The sequence below is a fragment of the Cyprinodon tularosa genome, unplaced genomic scaffold, assembly GCF_016077235.1.
Source record: "Cyprinodon tularosa strain WSP-4 unplaced genomic scaffold, ASM1607723v1 ctg1146, whole genome shotgun sequence".
Lineage (NCBI taxonomy): Eukaryota > Metazoa > Chordata > Actinopteri > Cyprinodontiformes > Cyprinodontidae > Cyprinodon > Cyprinodon tularosa.
The window spans coordinates 59,240-73,524 of record NW_024037944.1 but is presented as its reverse complement, the minus strand read 5'-3'; the positions used below and the strand labels follow the sequence as shown (position 1 = coordinate 73,524).

General features: G+C 41.6%; 1 protein-coding gene across 1 annotated transcript in view; it reads right to left on the bottom strand.

Moving 5' to 3' along the window:
- Positions 1–14,285, bottom strand: part of hs2st1a (heparan sulfate 2-O-sulfotransferase 1a) — a 55,702-nt gene that overhangs the window by 11,619 nt on the left and 29,798 nt on the right. The gene's annotated exons all lie outside the window — the stretch shown is intronic.

Genomic DNA, 14,285 nt, shown 5'->3' with positions numbered 1-14,285 from the left:
TTTAGAAATCATGCAAATTGAAACGGATAAACGGGTCAAACCCTTACACTGCAAAAATAAGTCATTTTTTTCTTAAAATAAGTGTATATTTTCTTGAATTAAGGAGGTAAATGAGACGCTTTGCTAATAGAACAAGACAATTATTACTTAAAATATGAAAAAAGCTATTATATTGTCTTATTTCAAGTGCATATTATCTAATTATAAAAATACTAATTCCATTAGCAAGTCATCTTATTTAGCTGTTAATTTCTAAAAATGAGCAAAAATGACATTTTTGCTCATTTTTAGATTGTTTTGCAGTGTAGGATTGCACTGCAAAACAATCTAGATCTAGATAAGTCATTTTTTTTCTTAAAATAAGAGCATTTGTTCTTGAATTGAGGAGGTAAAAGAGACGTTCTGCCAATGAAACAAGACAATTTACACTTAAAATAAAATAAAAAAACTATTGCATTGTCTTATTTCAAGTACATATTATCTAATTATCTTATTTTAAGAGTAAAAATAATCATTCCTTTGGCAAACTACCTCATTTACCTGCTCAAATCAAGGGTGAATACACTTATTTAAGGAATTTTTCACTTATTTCTAGATCGTTTTTGCAGTGTGGGGGTGGTTTGGGTTCTTTGTTAGCCTGTAATAACTGATACCTGTCTATGTCTCTGAAAGTATCGGGCATTGCAGGCTAATAACGAAACCAAACACCCCCCCATTCCAAAGGGATGGACCCAATTTGCATGTTTTCTAAACAAAAATAAAGCTTTATTTTTACCGTCTAAAACCTGGAACTAAACGCTATTTCTGACATTTTGAATTGAAAAATCTTCCTGGATGGAAGAGAAACGTCTTCAGACTCGGAAACAAAGTCCAGAGGATTGATTTTTTTGTAACTTTTTTGCAGTGACTGAACTGGACGACCGAGAATCTTCACCAGCAGATAATTCAAGGTAGCCCTCGATGGAAATGTATCTGCAGAACACTTCAGACTGAGGTGAACGAACAGCCAACGTGTTGGGCGCGTTACTTTAAAAAAGTAATTAGTTCAATTCAATTCAGTTTATTTATATAGCGCCAAATTCACAACACATGTCATCTCAAGGCACTTTACAGTTCAACCAGATCATACAGTCAAATTGATACAAAGTTTTCTATCTAAGGAAAACCAGTTGATTGCATTGACTCATTGACTCAAATACAATCCCCCACACTAAGCATGCTTGTAGCGACAGTGGAGAGGAAAAACTCCCTTTTAACAGGAAGAAACCTCCAGCAGAACCAGGCTCAGTGTGAGCGGCCATCTGCCGAGGCCCACTGGGGTTCAAGGAGACAGAAGCAGAGATACAAAAAGCAGCTGTAAAAGGCGGCCCCGTCCAGGAAACACACAGCCAGGCAGACGAGCTCCGAGCCAGCTCCCATGCCAGAGGACGAAGAGAGCACATCCACTCAGTCACGGTCAGAGAAACAGGACCACACTGGAAAACAGGCCGATCTCCAACATCTATAAACAAGGGTGTTGATGGAAGCAGCACAGCTGATGTTTCTTTCCAGGATGACGTCACAGCCAAACAGGAACAGACGAGGCAAAGCTACTCTGAGGAAAAGCAGAGAGAGCAGAAGGTTAGAGATTGAACTAACAGATTCTGCAGAATAGGAGAACAGAGAGAGAATGAAGCAGAATGATGAAATGGGGGTCCCTATGTCCTCCAAAAGTCTAAGCCTATAGCAGCATAACTATAGAGATAGCTCAGGATAACCTGAGCCACTCTAACTATAAGCTTTATCAAAAAGGAAAGTTTTAAGCCTAGCCTTAAAAGTAGACAGGGTGTCTGCCTCACGGACTAAAACTGGTAGTTGGTTCCACAGGAGAGGAGCCTGATAACTAAAAGATCTGCCTCCCATTCTACTTTTAGAAATTCTAGGAACCACTAGTAAACCTGCAGATTGAGAGCGAAGTGCTCTGTTAGGAACATAAGGAACAATCAGATCTCTGATATAAGATGGAGCTTGGCCATTTAAGGCTTTATATGTGAGAAGGAGGATTTTAAATTCTATTCTTGATTTAACAGGAAGCCAATGAAGAGAAGCCAGGATAGGCGAGATATGATCTCTCTTTTTAATTTTCATTAGAACTCTGGCTGCAGCATTTTGGATCAGCTGAAGGCTTTTAACTACAGTTTGTGGACTTCCTGATAGTAAAGAATTACAATAGTCCAGCCTTGAAGTAACAAATGCATGGACTAGTTTCTCAGCATCACCCCTGGACAGGATATTTCTAATTTTTGCAATGTTCCTCAGATGAAAGAAGGAAATTCTAGAAACCTCTTTGATATGGGATTTAAATGACAGGTCCTGATCAAAAATAACACCAAGATTTTTTACTTTATTATCTGAAATCAGTTTAATCCCATCCAAATGAAGTGACTGGCTAATCAGTTTCTTTTTCAGAGACTCTGGTCCAAAGACTATAACTTCTGTTTTATCTGCATTCAGAAGCAGAAAGTTAAGAGTCATCCAGGTTTTTATGTCTTCAAGACATGCCTGTAATCTATGTAATGGGTTAGCTTCATCTGGATTTATAGACAGATATAGCTGGGTATCATCAGCATAACAGTGGAAATTAATCCCATGCTGTCTAATAATTCTACCAATTGGGAGCATGTATAAAGTAAAGAGAATTGGTCCTAGCACTGATCCCTGTGGTACTCCACAGGTAACCTTTGAGCGTGTTGAAGATCTATCATTAACATGAACAAACTGAATTCGATCAGATAGATAAGATTTAAACCAGTCTAGTGCTGTTCCTTTAATTCCAACAAAATATTCAAGTCTTTCTAAAAGAATATTATGGTCAACTGTATCAAATGCAGCACTAAGATCCAACAGGACGAGCACAGATACAAGTCCATTATCTGAGGCCATGAGAATATCATTAGTGACTTTCACCAGAGCTGTTTCAGTGCTATGATGAGCTCTAAAGCCAGACTGAAACTCTTCAAAAAGTTCATTATGGTGGAAGTGATCGCAAACTTGTTTGGCAACTACTTTCTCAAGAATTTTGGATAAGAAAGGAAGATTGGATATAGGTCTATAATTGACCAAGTCATCTGGGTCAAGAGACGGTTTCTTAAGCAGAGGTTTAATTACAGCAACCTTAAAAGCTTTAGGTACATATCCCTGTAACAGAGATAGATTAATCACATCTAAAATGGAGGAGGAGATCAAAGGGAATACCTCCTTAAATAACCTGGTTGGAACTGGATCTAACATACAAGTTGAAGGCTTAGATGAAGACAATAATTTTGCTAATTCAGAGAGTTCAACTGGATCAAAGCAGTCTAAACCCGGTTCAGATTCCATGACTACCTCAGGTACAATCGCGGATAGAGGAGTGCTTATGATCTTATTTTTAATAAGATCAATCTTATTTATAAAGAATCCCATAAAATCATTGCTGCTAAGAGCAGGTGGAATGGACGGTTCAACAGAGCTATGGCTCTGGGTGAGTTTGGCAACTGTATTAAAAAGAAATCTAGGATTATTCTTATTCTCCTCTATTAATGAGGAGAAGTATGCTGCTCTTGCTTTACAAAGGGTCCTCTTATACAGCAGTAAACCATTTTTCCAGACTAGGAAGGACTCTCGCAGGCCTGTGGAGCGATATTTTCTCTCCAGTTTCCTAGCATTTTGCTTCAAAGTACGCAGCTCTGCATTAAACCAAGGAGCAAGCTTTCTATTTTTAACGGTTTTCATTTTCAAAGGAGCTGCGTTGTCTAAGGCAATACGCAGAGAACTAGCAACCCCATCAACAAAATCATCAACCTGTGAAGGGGAATAAGCTAAGCTTTTGCACTCTGCAGCACTGCTCAGTGACACAGAGGAGAGAGAAAGTGAAGCAGATTCTTTAAAATTTATAACTGCACTATCTGATAAAGATCTACTAAAATTGAACCTTCTTTTGGGGGAGGAGAACTCTGTTAAAGTAATCCTGAAGGTTATTAGAAAGTGGTCAGAGAGGACAGGGTTGTGAGGAAATACTGTTATTTCTTCACATTCTATGCCGTATGTCAGCACAAGATCCAAAGTATGAAGATGAGAATGCGTGGGACTATTCACATTTTGAACAAAGCCAATAGTGTCTAAGATAGCATTAAAGGCTGCTCTTAAGCTATCGCCTTCAATGTCAGCATGGATGTTAAAATCTCCCACTATGATGACCCTGTCAGTATTTAATACCAAATCAGAAAGGAACTCTGAAAACTCATCTAAAAATTCAGAGTAAGGACCTGGTGGACGATACAAAGTTACAAAAAGAAGAGGTTTTCTTGCCTTGAAATTTGGATCAGGGAAATTAAGGGTTAAATGTTCAAAAGAGTTGTAGGTATTAACTGTTTTGGGAGTAATCAGTAAGTCAGACTGGAAGATTGTTGCTACTCCTCCTCCTCGCCCAGAACTTCTGGGGATGTGAAAATTTAAATAGCTTGAAGGAGTTGCCTCATTTATGCTCACATAATCCTCTTGCTGCAGCCAGGTTTCTGTAAGGCAAAACAAGTCAATGTGATTATCACAAAGCAAGTCATTAACTAGTAGACTTTTAGAGGAAAGCGATCTTATGTTAAACAGACCGCATTTAATTGTTTTAACTTTTTCCCCAATTGGAGTTATTTTGATTTTAATTAGATTATCATGATTTACTCCTTTGGGAATCTTTGCTAATTTATTAGATTTTGGTCGTGGGCAAGACACTGTCTGGATGGAGTAAAGAGTGGGTAACAGTAGAGAAGCTGCAGAGATGTGTGTTAAACTACAACTCTGCTTCCTGGTCTGCACCCTGGGTGGTCAGGGTTTTGGAGGACTAATAAATGTGGCCAGATTCCTAGAAAGAAGAGCTGCACCATCCAAAGTGGGATGGATGCCGTCTCTCCGAATCAGACCAGGCTTTCCCCAAAAGGATTGCCAATTATTAATGTAGCCCACGTTGTTTTCAGGGCACCACCTAGACAACCAGCGGTTGAATGACGACATGCGGCTAAACATGTCATCACTGGTCAGATCAGGGAGGGGACCAGAGAAAATTACGGAGTCCGACATTTTTTTGGCAAACTTACACACCGAAGCAACACTAATTTTAGTGACCTCCGATCGGCGTAACCGGGTGTCATCACCACCAGCGTGAATAACAATCTTACTGTATTTAACCTTATCCTTAGCCAGTAGTTTCAGGTAGGATTTGATGTCGCCCGTTCTGGCCCCCGGCAAACATTTGACTATGGTCCCTGGTGTCTCTAATGCCACGTTTCTGACTATGGAGCTGCCAATCACCAGAGTGGGCTTCTCAGTGGGTGTGTCACTGAGTGGGGAAAACCGGTTAGAAACGTGAACGGGTTGGTGGTGACCAGTGGGCAGAGATCCACGACTACGCTTTCTGCGTACAGTTACCCAATCGCCTGGCTGCTCAGGCACTTTTGGAGGACAGCTACGTGGGGGGCCTACTTTAACTCCTGGATGTTCAACAGCCTGAAGCCTGGATTCTAACTCTGACACCCTCGCCTCCAAAGCTACAAAAATACTACACTTATTACACATCCCATTATCACTAAAGGAGGCAGAGGAATAACTGAACATCTGACACAGAGAGCAGGAGAGAGGAGAGGAAGAAGGAAGAGTTGGAAAAGAGTCAAGGGAGGGAGAGAGAGAAGCCATAGCAATGCTAAGCTAGCGCTAGCCTAGGCTAGCTACTTCTTGCTATCAGAAATAAAACCGTGTGAAACTGACAAGTGCTCAGTAGAAAAGTGCAGCAGAAGGTGCTATGTTTTAAAGTAGTCAGAGTTACTTAGATACAGAGATATCACAGAGAAAATAACTTAACTTCAGATGGAGATCCTCTGAACAGCTGCACACTCAGTTAATCCAAACAGTTATAGTTACTAGTTACTTCTCCCAAAAAGTAACTGAGTTACTAACTGAGTTACTCCACAATAAAAGTAACTAGTTACCAGTAAAAGTAACTATTGCGTTACTTTTGCGTTTCTCGCCCCGTAACCCTCCCCACCCGGCCCTCACCTTCTCGCCGTGTGTTTCAAAGCCAGCTGAATAGAGCGGACGACAAAGACAAGAACCTGCAGACAGTTTAGCATTTATTGCAACTCAACCTAAATGACATCAGGGGGGAACGCCATGTGAAGTTTTATAACAGGACATTCAGATCCGGTGAGTATATGAAATTAATAACTGGGGATGTCTAATTCTGAAATCCTGTGTGTTTGGGTTGTTATAGATACTGAAACATCTATCTATCTATCATCTATCTATCTAGATCAGGGGTCTTCAACGTTTTCGAGGCCAAGGACCCCCAACAGATGGCGAAATGGAGCGGGGACCCCCTAATTATATATATTGTATGAAATAGTGTTCTATCAAACTGCTCCTATAGTCACTCTATTACAGATGGAGTAATGTAACTAAAGTAATCCCTCCCTGGGATTATTAAAGTATTTCTGATTCTGATTCCTGGTTGATGGGACAGGTGTTGTGAATGAAACGGTGCCCAGGTTTTAAAGAGCTCCTGTGTGTCGCTGAATGTGAGCATTGATGACTGAAAGACATCTTCTGCCTCCATTTATCTGTTAACTACAATGTTTTGAATTCACGTTAATGTGGATTTAAAGACATTTTAATTAGTGCAAAAAATTGCAGGAGGGAATATAAAAAAAAATTAATCAACCAAGACATTTGCGACCCCTATGCAGTACCTCCGCGGACCCCCTAGGTATCGCGGACCCCCTGTTGAAGACCTCTGATCTAGATGTATACCCTGTGTGTGACATAAAATATGGATCTCCATCCCTGCCACAAAGGCCATCAATAATGTTTAAAATAAAAAATACAGTAGGTTGAAAAGGCAGAGTATCCATCCATCCGTCCGTCCGTCCGTCCGTCCGTCCATCCATCCATCCATCCAGATTTCTCCCTTTCTCCATATAGGCTATCATTTGATCCTTCACACTCTCCGTAGTTCTCCTGTGGCGCGCCTTTAGCTAGCATGCGCGTTTCCTGTCGCTAGCGCAGTGAATCGTGCCGCCTGCGCTGTGCGGAGATGCAGGGGAAACCGTATCTGATGGGGAAACGCAGCTCGATGTAACACCGGTATTTCCATGAGGAAAACGCTGTTTTGCTGCTGGAGTCCTCCTCACTCTCCATCTCTCTGTGTGTGCAGTACGTTAACACCCGCCAGCAGAAACACCCACCTACCCAACTGACAGACGGAATCTCACTATACATCAGCCATTCTCATCCTCCCCTCTCTCATGACAAGGCGCGCACGAGTCCTAGCATGAAAAAAGCTTCATTGTGCGACCTGAGTAACGCGCTGTAACGGGGTGTCTGCAATGGTAACTGCGTTATAGTTACAGTCAAAGTAATTAGTTAGATTACTCGTTACTAAAACAAGGTAACGCCGTTAGTCCCATCACTGCATTAGAATGGCTCAAAATAAAGCATCTTCATCCATTAGAAAGGACTAATCAAAGCTAAAACCCGGACCGGATTCAATGATTTCTCTCCTTATAAGCCGCTAAGTGGCGGTACATGCATAAACTAAAGTGTTGCAGAGATGAAGCCCGATGCAGACAGCTTTAATGGCTAAAGGTTGGCTGTTAGACATAGAGGTTACAGTTATCTGATAGCTAACTGGACATTTACAGGACATCAATGGCCTTTAAATAAGGAGCGCAGAGGTTTAACTGGGTTATTGCCTCCTAAACACTGTGTGAGACTGTAGAGGAGCCAGACTCCAGCACCTCAGTGTGAATAGATGCAACACAAAGAAGGCCCGGCCTTTGACGCCCTCCGGCTTTTCTTCATCAGAACTTGTCTTGGATTGACGGGTGTGAACAAAGGCTGAGAGAGCTGTGCAGGAAGGATGTGGAGAGAAAAAGTTTGTGTGTGAAGTGCGGAGGCAGCAATAGTAGAGCTCCTAATACCCGTGGGAGCGCTGATTGAAGTCGCAGTCTTAGCAGGCCTGCCCAGTTCCTACCAACATCATTTCATTTTTAGATTCCACCTTTTTCCCCTCTTTTTAATCTGTTTAATCTGCACACCGATGCCTTCCTGCTGGGTCCCATGCAGCTGTTTTAAGACATCAGATCGGGTTGCAGACGCTGCCCTGCAACTTCCTCGCTTTTTGCGTCTACTGTTCCGGACACAGCGGGTCTCAGACGTCCAGCTGCTTGTGATGGGTGGGCGTCTGTCAACAAGCAAAACAACCGTAATGGAGACGTCTTCCGGCGATGATGGAAAACTCGCCTCGGCAACAGCAGCAGCAGCGGCAACAGTTGCTGTGTTGAAACATTATCTGCCAGGATCAAATGGCATCTTTGTAATAACTGTTCTGGCACAGAGCGGGTACAGCAGAACCCCCCCCCCCCCCCCCCCCCCCGACCACACAGGTCATCGATTATGGCGCCTTCAGAGTGGTCCATGCTGCCAGGTGCTGGAGGGAACACAGACATTACTTTCCACATCTAGAGATCCTGTAAACATTTGCTAACGCTGCCCGGCTGGAGGATTATCCACCGCTGTCGGTTTACTTCTAATCTATGCGTTCAGTCTATTCTATCTATTTATTCTATTTCTGGGAAATGCACACAGGCAGAGTTTAAAAATGCAAAAAGCAAGAAACAAGAGCGAAGCGCAAAAGAAAAGGTCTGTCAGGCATTCCCTCCCCCTGATGGAGAAAACTCTCTGCCTTTAAAGGAAAAGTTTGATCACATTCAGGATTCAAACTTCTGAAAGTTCTTTAAATGTGAAATGATTCCATCCTGTTCAATAAATTATCAGTGTTTTTAATTCAGAGTAATTTTCATGTGAATGTGCTTTACTGGAGGCATCCATGTTTGTCAAAGAACACTACTGCCACCTACTGGTTAGTGACGTCACGGTGCGGTATCGGCTGTTGATCAAGTCCCAGTGCTGTATCTGGTGTTTGTCACAACGCGCTATTATCCAAGTCATCTTGAAAACATTCTTCTTCCAAATGTTGGCTACATATTACGGGTTTTTTCTCTGGCCAGAAGTTCGATGGCAAATCCTCCCTCTTCAAGTTGGCGATCCAACGACCAACCCGTCCGTGGAGGATCAGGAATCAGAAAGGTGGAATAACTCTTTTTTTTCACTTTTACCCGATGTATTCCAGCATCCAGCTGCCATGCACGTGGGCATTGTCAGTTTCACTATAGCTCTGGTGAATTTCAATGGTGAAGTCCTCTGGAAATCTTCAATAATTGTTGTTGATTGCAGATGTGTCTAGTAGTTCCCATTGATTTAGCTTGGAAAGCGGGGAGAATGGCGCTAGGCTTACCGCACCGTGACGTCACTGCTGGAAGATGGCAGGAGGTAGGGGTTATGAAAACCACGTACGTATTAGTTTTAGGTATTGGTTCTGCTGGAGGTTTCTTCCTGTTCAAAGGGAGTTTTTCCTCTCCACTGTCGCTACAAGCATGCTTAGTGTGAGGGATTGCTGAAGAGTCAATGAGTTGATGCAATCAGCTGGTTTTCTTTAGATAGAAAACTTTATATCTGACTGGATGATCAGATGGCAGGAGGGAGGGGCTACTATAAAAATGGCCACTCGGATTCAGTGATCGCACCTGATTAACGCTAATTTCATTAAATCACAGCGAACGTATTAGTTTTAGGTATAAATAATGATCCATTGATCATTCCTTGCTGATCAGACTTTTCCTTTAAGGATCCTTTGGCTATCCGATTATTAATCAATTAATCAGAAAAAGTAATTGACAGTTTAATTTAAGATTTGTAAAACAATCGTTATTTGCAACCCTACTTGCAACAATAATCGCACAAAATTCACTCCTTAAGCACTCTTAACCACAATGGAAAAAAAAGCCAATTTCCAACATCTAAACGCACACTTTTAAAATACTGCTGTGAGTAAAAGCTAGAGATGCATGATATTGGGATTTTGGCCGATATCCGATATTTTAAAACTCATGTAGCCGATAACCGATATGCCGATATTTTAAAACTCATGTAGCCGATAACCGATATCGATACCGATGTTAAAGCTGGACAAAAATAAGTAGTCATTGAAAATAGCAGTTTTGTTATCCATTTCTGACACTTTGAAAAATAATATACTCAAATATATTTTCATATGCTGATATCAAATAGATTTTTAAAAACGCGGTATCGATCTATTTTACTTTCAAAATCTCGTGAAATTTCATCGTTCTGTTACAAACTCTCGTGATATTTTGCAAATTCTTGTGAGATTTTGTTAGTAAAATAGATCGATACCGCGTCAATATATCAACATATAAAAATATGGCAACATTTGGTGAATTTTCGGGGGATTTCGTAGCATAACGATGACATATAGCAATATTTCATTAGTAAAAGAGATTGATATGGTGTTTTTAAATGGCAATATATCAGCATATGAAGATATTGGGATATTTTAATGGATCAATATTTTTTCCCTCGTCTTTAGAAGTTTTTAAGTCTGTAAAAAAGAAGTTTTTGAGGAAGAAGAAGACGTAGTATTTTTTATTTTAGACGTTAGAAACTCAGAAGCTGATCAAATATCGGGTTAAATATCGGTGGGGTGGCCGATGTCCGATATTCAGTTTTAAGGCCGATACCGATAGGGGGCCCATTATATCGTGCATCCCTAGTAAAAACTAGTGTTGCTCTGATGCCATTTTCTGGCCCCGATACCTGGCTGTGCAGTATCGACCGATACCATCTGTTTGTAACTGATGTGTGTGTATCTATGAAGAACTGCAGACTACCTGGATGTAAAATAATCACCATCATGGCTTCATGTCAAGCTGCTGCCTTCCTTTGTGAAGCAGGAAAAAGACTAAAACAAAGTGAATCCAGTAAAACTTTTTATTGCCGACCTGGAATGGGTGACAATAGTTGAAGAAACTTTTGGCTCTCAGAATGGTATTGTTGTCCTATTGGTTGGTACTCACCGATACCGATACGCTATTTTAGTGCTGGATCGTGGCCCCGCCCCCTTACTGGTATCAGTAAAAACCTTTTTCTAAAGCTCCTCTCTCCAAGCTCTACTCATCTTTTATTTTCCAGCCACAAAAACAATAAAGGTCAGAATAGTTTGGATTTGTTCTCATTAAAATGAAAAATGTCGTCTGAAACACGGAGCACGGACATTTCTTTCCTGAGTCGCTCTCTCTCTCTGTGACGCCCTCCAGGAAACCGGTCGGCTCGGAGCTCTGTGAGATCTCAAGGGCAACAGAAAACATTTCCTGCGAGGAGCTGCTGCTGCTGCATTTATCAAATGAATAGAATAAATTGTTTGTGTCCTAAACATCACATTTCAAAACGAGGGAAAACAGAATCCAGCGGAAAGCGTTTCTGTCAGGAGCGTGAGGAGACGCTGAGGCGGCCATGATGGCGACTGAAACCCGTGGATCATGTGAACGGGGCCTCCAAAGCACTGCCTAGATTTCCAAACAGCCAACCAGCAAGTGAACCAGACGTGGGGGGGGGGGGGGTTCTGCTTTAGTCTCCCATTCATTGGCAGACTGAGCACACTTGGCAAAGAGCGTTATATCAAAGGGCGCCACACACATTCGCACTGAGCAAAGCTTGGCGCTCCCCTCTGAGGTCATTTAATTAGGGAACAAAAGCGTGAATTAGTGAGGCCACACAGTGGGGCTCCTTTCACTCCACACACCCCCCCCCCTAGCCGTCTCCGTGCATTAAAAGCTAATTATGAACCGTGCAGCCTACACGGCTCCTGAAAAACTGTGACAACTACAAGCCTATTAGTCCAAGTCCCGTTCCAAGTGAGAGGCGGGCTGGAAGACAGAGCAGGCTGGTGGTTTGAAACATATTTACTGAAGCAATTTCACGCCGATTAGATGCTAGAATTTAAATTCATCATCCACATCCTGGACTAGATCTCCGAAATGGGACAGGCCGTCATGTATTATGGCTCTCACGTCAGACCTGATGGGATAATAAAAGCCAGCCAGAGGAGATGATCCTTTCTCCAAGCGGCTCATAAATCCATCCTTTCTCCCGTCTTCTAGCTCTTCTTCTTCCCTCCTGAGAGGGTTAGACTTGTCCAACCGAGGCCTTTCAGCCAGGTAGGTATTAAAGATCAGCCAGGAGGTCTACTGCCTGCCTGGTTCTGCTCCAATGACACTGGATTGCAAAAATCACTGCGAGGATGGAGGAGAAAGAAGGTCCAGCTCCATATTTGGATTTAAAAGAAAAACGCAGATGTAATTTTTTTGTTTTTTTCTGACAGGTTTCCAGGAGAACAGTAATGTCTCCACTTCTCATTCGGCCAACTCTAATTATTCTCAATCGGTCATTAAGCCGAGAGTGGATTAGAAGAAGAGAAGAAGAAAGGGTGAGGAGGAGATTCAGGTGCGAATAAAAGGAGCTCAGCAGCAAGGAGGAGGAAATCTGCATTTAAAACCCTGTTAGAGGAAAAATGGAGCTAAAAGCAGCTGGATGTGGATGATTTCATCACGAATCAACAGAAAGACAGACTAGATCGATTAGATAGATAAACAGAGACAGGTTAGGAAGGGAGGTCATTAGAGGTCACAGGCTGAGTCCATGTTTAGATCATATTTCCCAGAAAGACGACGCTGAAGATCCTCATAAAAACATTTCCTGAGAGAAAATGTCTCTTTTTAAAGCTCCGTTACAGACAAAGACCTTTTTCAATCACTACATTTCCTCCACAGTCTTGATTTTACAAGAAATGGGATGAAAACGATGATAAGAGGAGGGCCATAGGCGGATCTACTGGGGTGGCATAGGGTGGCAAATGCCCCCCTCTCGCCACCCCATAAATATTTTTCTAGATCCGCCCCTGAGGAGGGCAATGCTGTTACGGTCAGAAGCCTGATTTCCATCTATAATGTCTCGACAGTCCTGTTGCTGCAGCCCAGTTCATGTAGAGACCACATTTTAACGCCTTTTTGATTTTCTGCTGGACGTCCAACAAAAGCAGCGTTTAAAAAAGAAAGTCTCTGCGGCCGACAAAGAATTGCTGTAATTGAGAGGAGGAACAGAAGACGCACCTGTTTGAGCTCAGAGGCAACAGAGAGCAGACAGTGGTTAAAGACTTTGGACTTTAGGTCTACAGACCACAACCACTCCATTAATCTGGGGGGTTTAGCTGGCGTGACTGAATGAAAGATGACGACTTTCATTTTCTTCTTTATGGGTCTTATTTTGGTGTGAATGAGTCGTCTGCCACAGAACGCCATGTTGTTCTCGCCGTGGCGTGTTTTATCAGAGCGAACTGACATCAGTGGATACAGCAAACAGATCTGACCACAGCTGGTTCAGAGCAGAGGTGGAAAGAGTACTGAAAAAATGTTATTGAGTAAAAGTATCTTTACTTTGCCTAAATTCTACTCAGAGTAAAAGTAAATTTAGCCATCTCAAAAATTACTTATTTAGATTTCCATTTTTTGCTGTGTAAACACAGAGACCGTTTCTCAAATTACAAGAACGTGAGTACAGACCTCCGTCCTCGCCAAGTCTGTTCTTCAGAAGAACACAAGAAAGTCTGGACTCGGGGAGAACGGGAGCACGCAGGAAAAATATGGGTCCACTGGAACAGAAGCGTACTGATGATATCACCGCACGCTCAGCTCGTCTGGAGCTGCATTTCTCCTCCTGTTATTAATCGTCTCTAGATAATAATAAATTCTGAATATTATTATTCCTCTAATAAATGAAAAAAACAGAATCAGATAAACACAAATCAAATGAACATTTTGCCAAATAAAACAATCAAACCTCCATCAGAGATTTTGCAGACTGCTGCAGACGGACTGCTGCAGACGGGCTGCTGCAGACGGACTGCTGCAGACGGGCTGCTGCAGACGGGCTAACGTTAACATTTTTAAAACCTTTGGTTTCACACTGATGTCGGTGTGAATAAATATGAAACAATAGAAAAGTTGCAGTGGAAATACAGAACAAAAACAAAACTGACTTAAAATATAAACACAAACAAAAAAATATAAGGACTTCAAGAAATGAATAATAGATAAATGGGCTAAAAATAAGTCAGCATAAATGCAAGAAGAAAAGTAAAAATAAAAGTGGAAGTTAAAATCTATATTTTTAGATGAATAAGTGATCAACTGATGAAGAAATATCTTATTTTTATTACTTTGCCACATTTATTGGCAAACAAATTGATATTATTAGCTACTTTTCCAAGCAATCTTATATTATCAACTCCTTAATTTTTTTTCTGTATG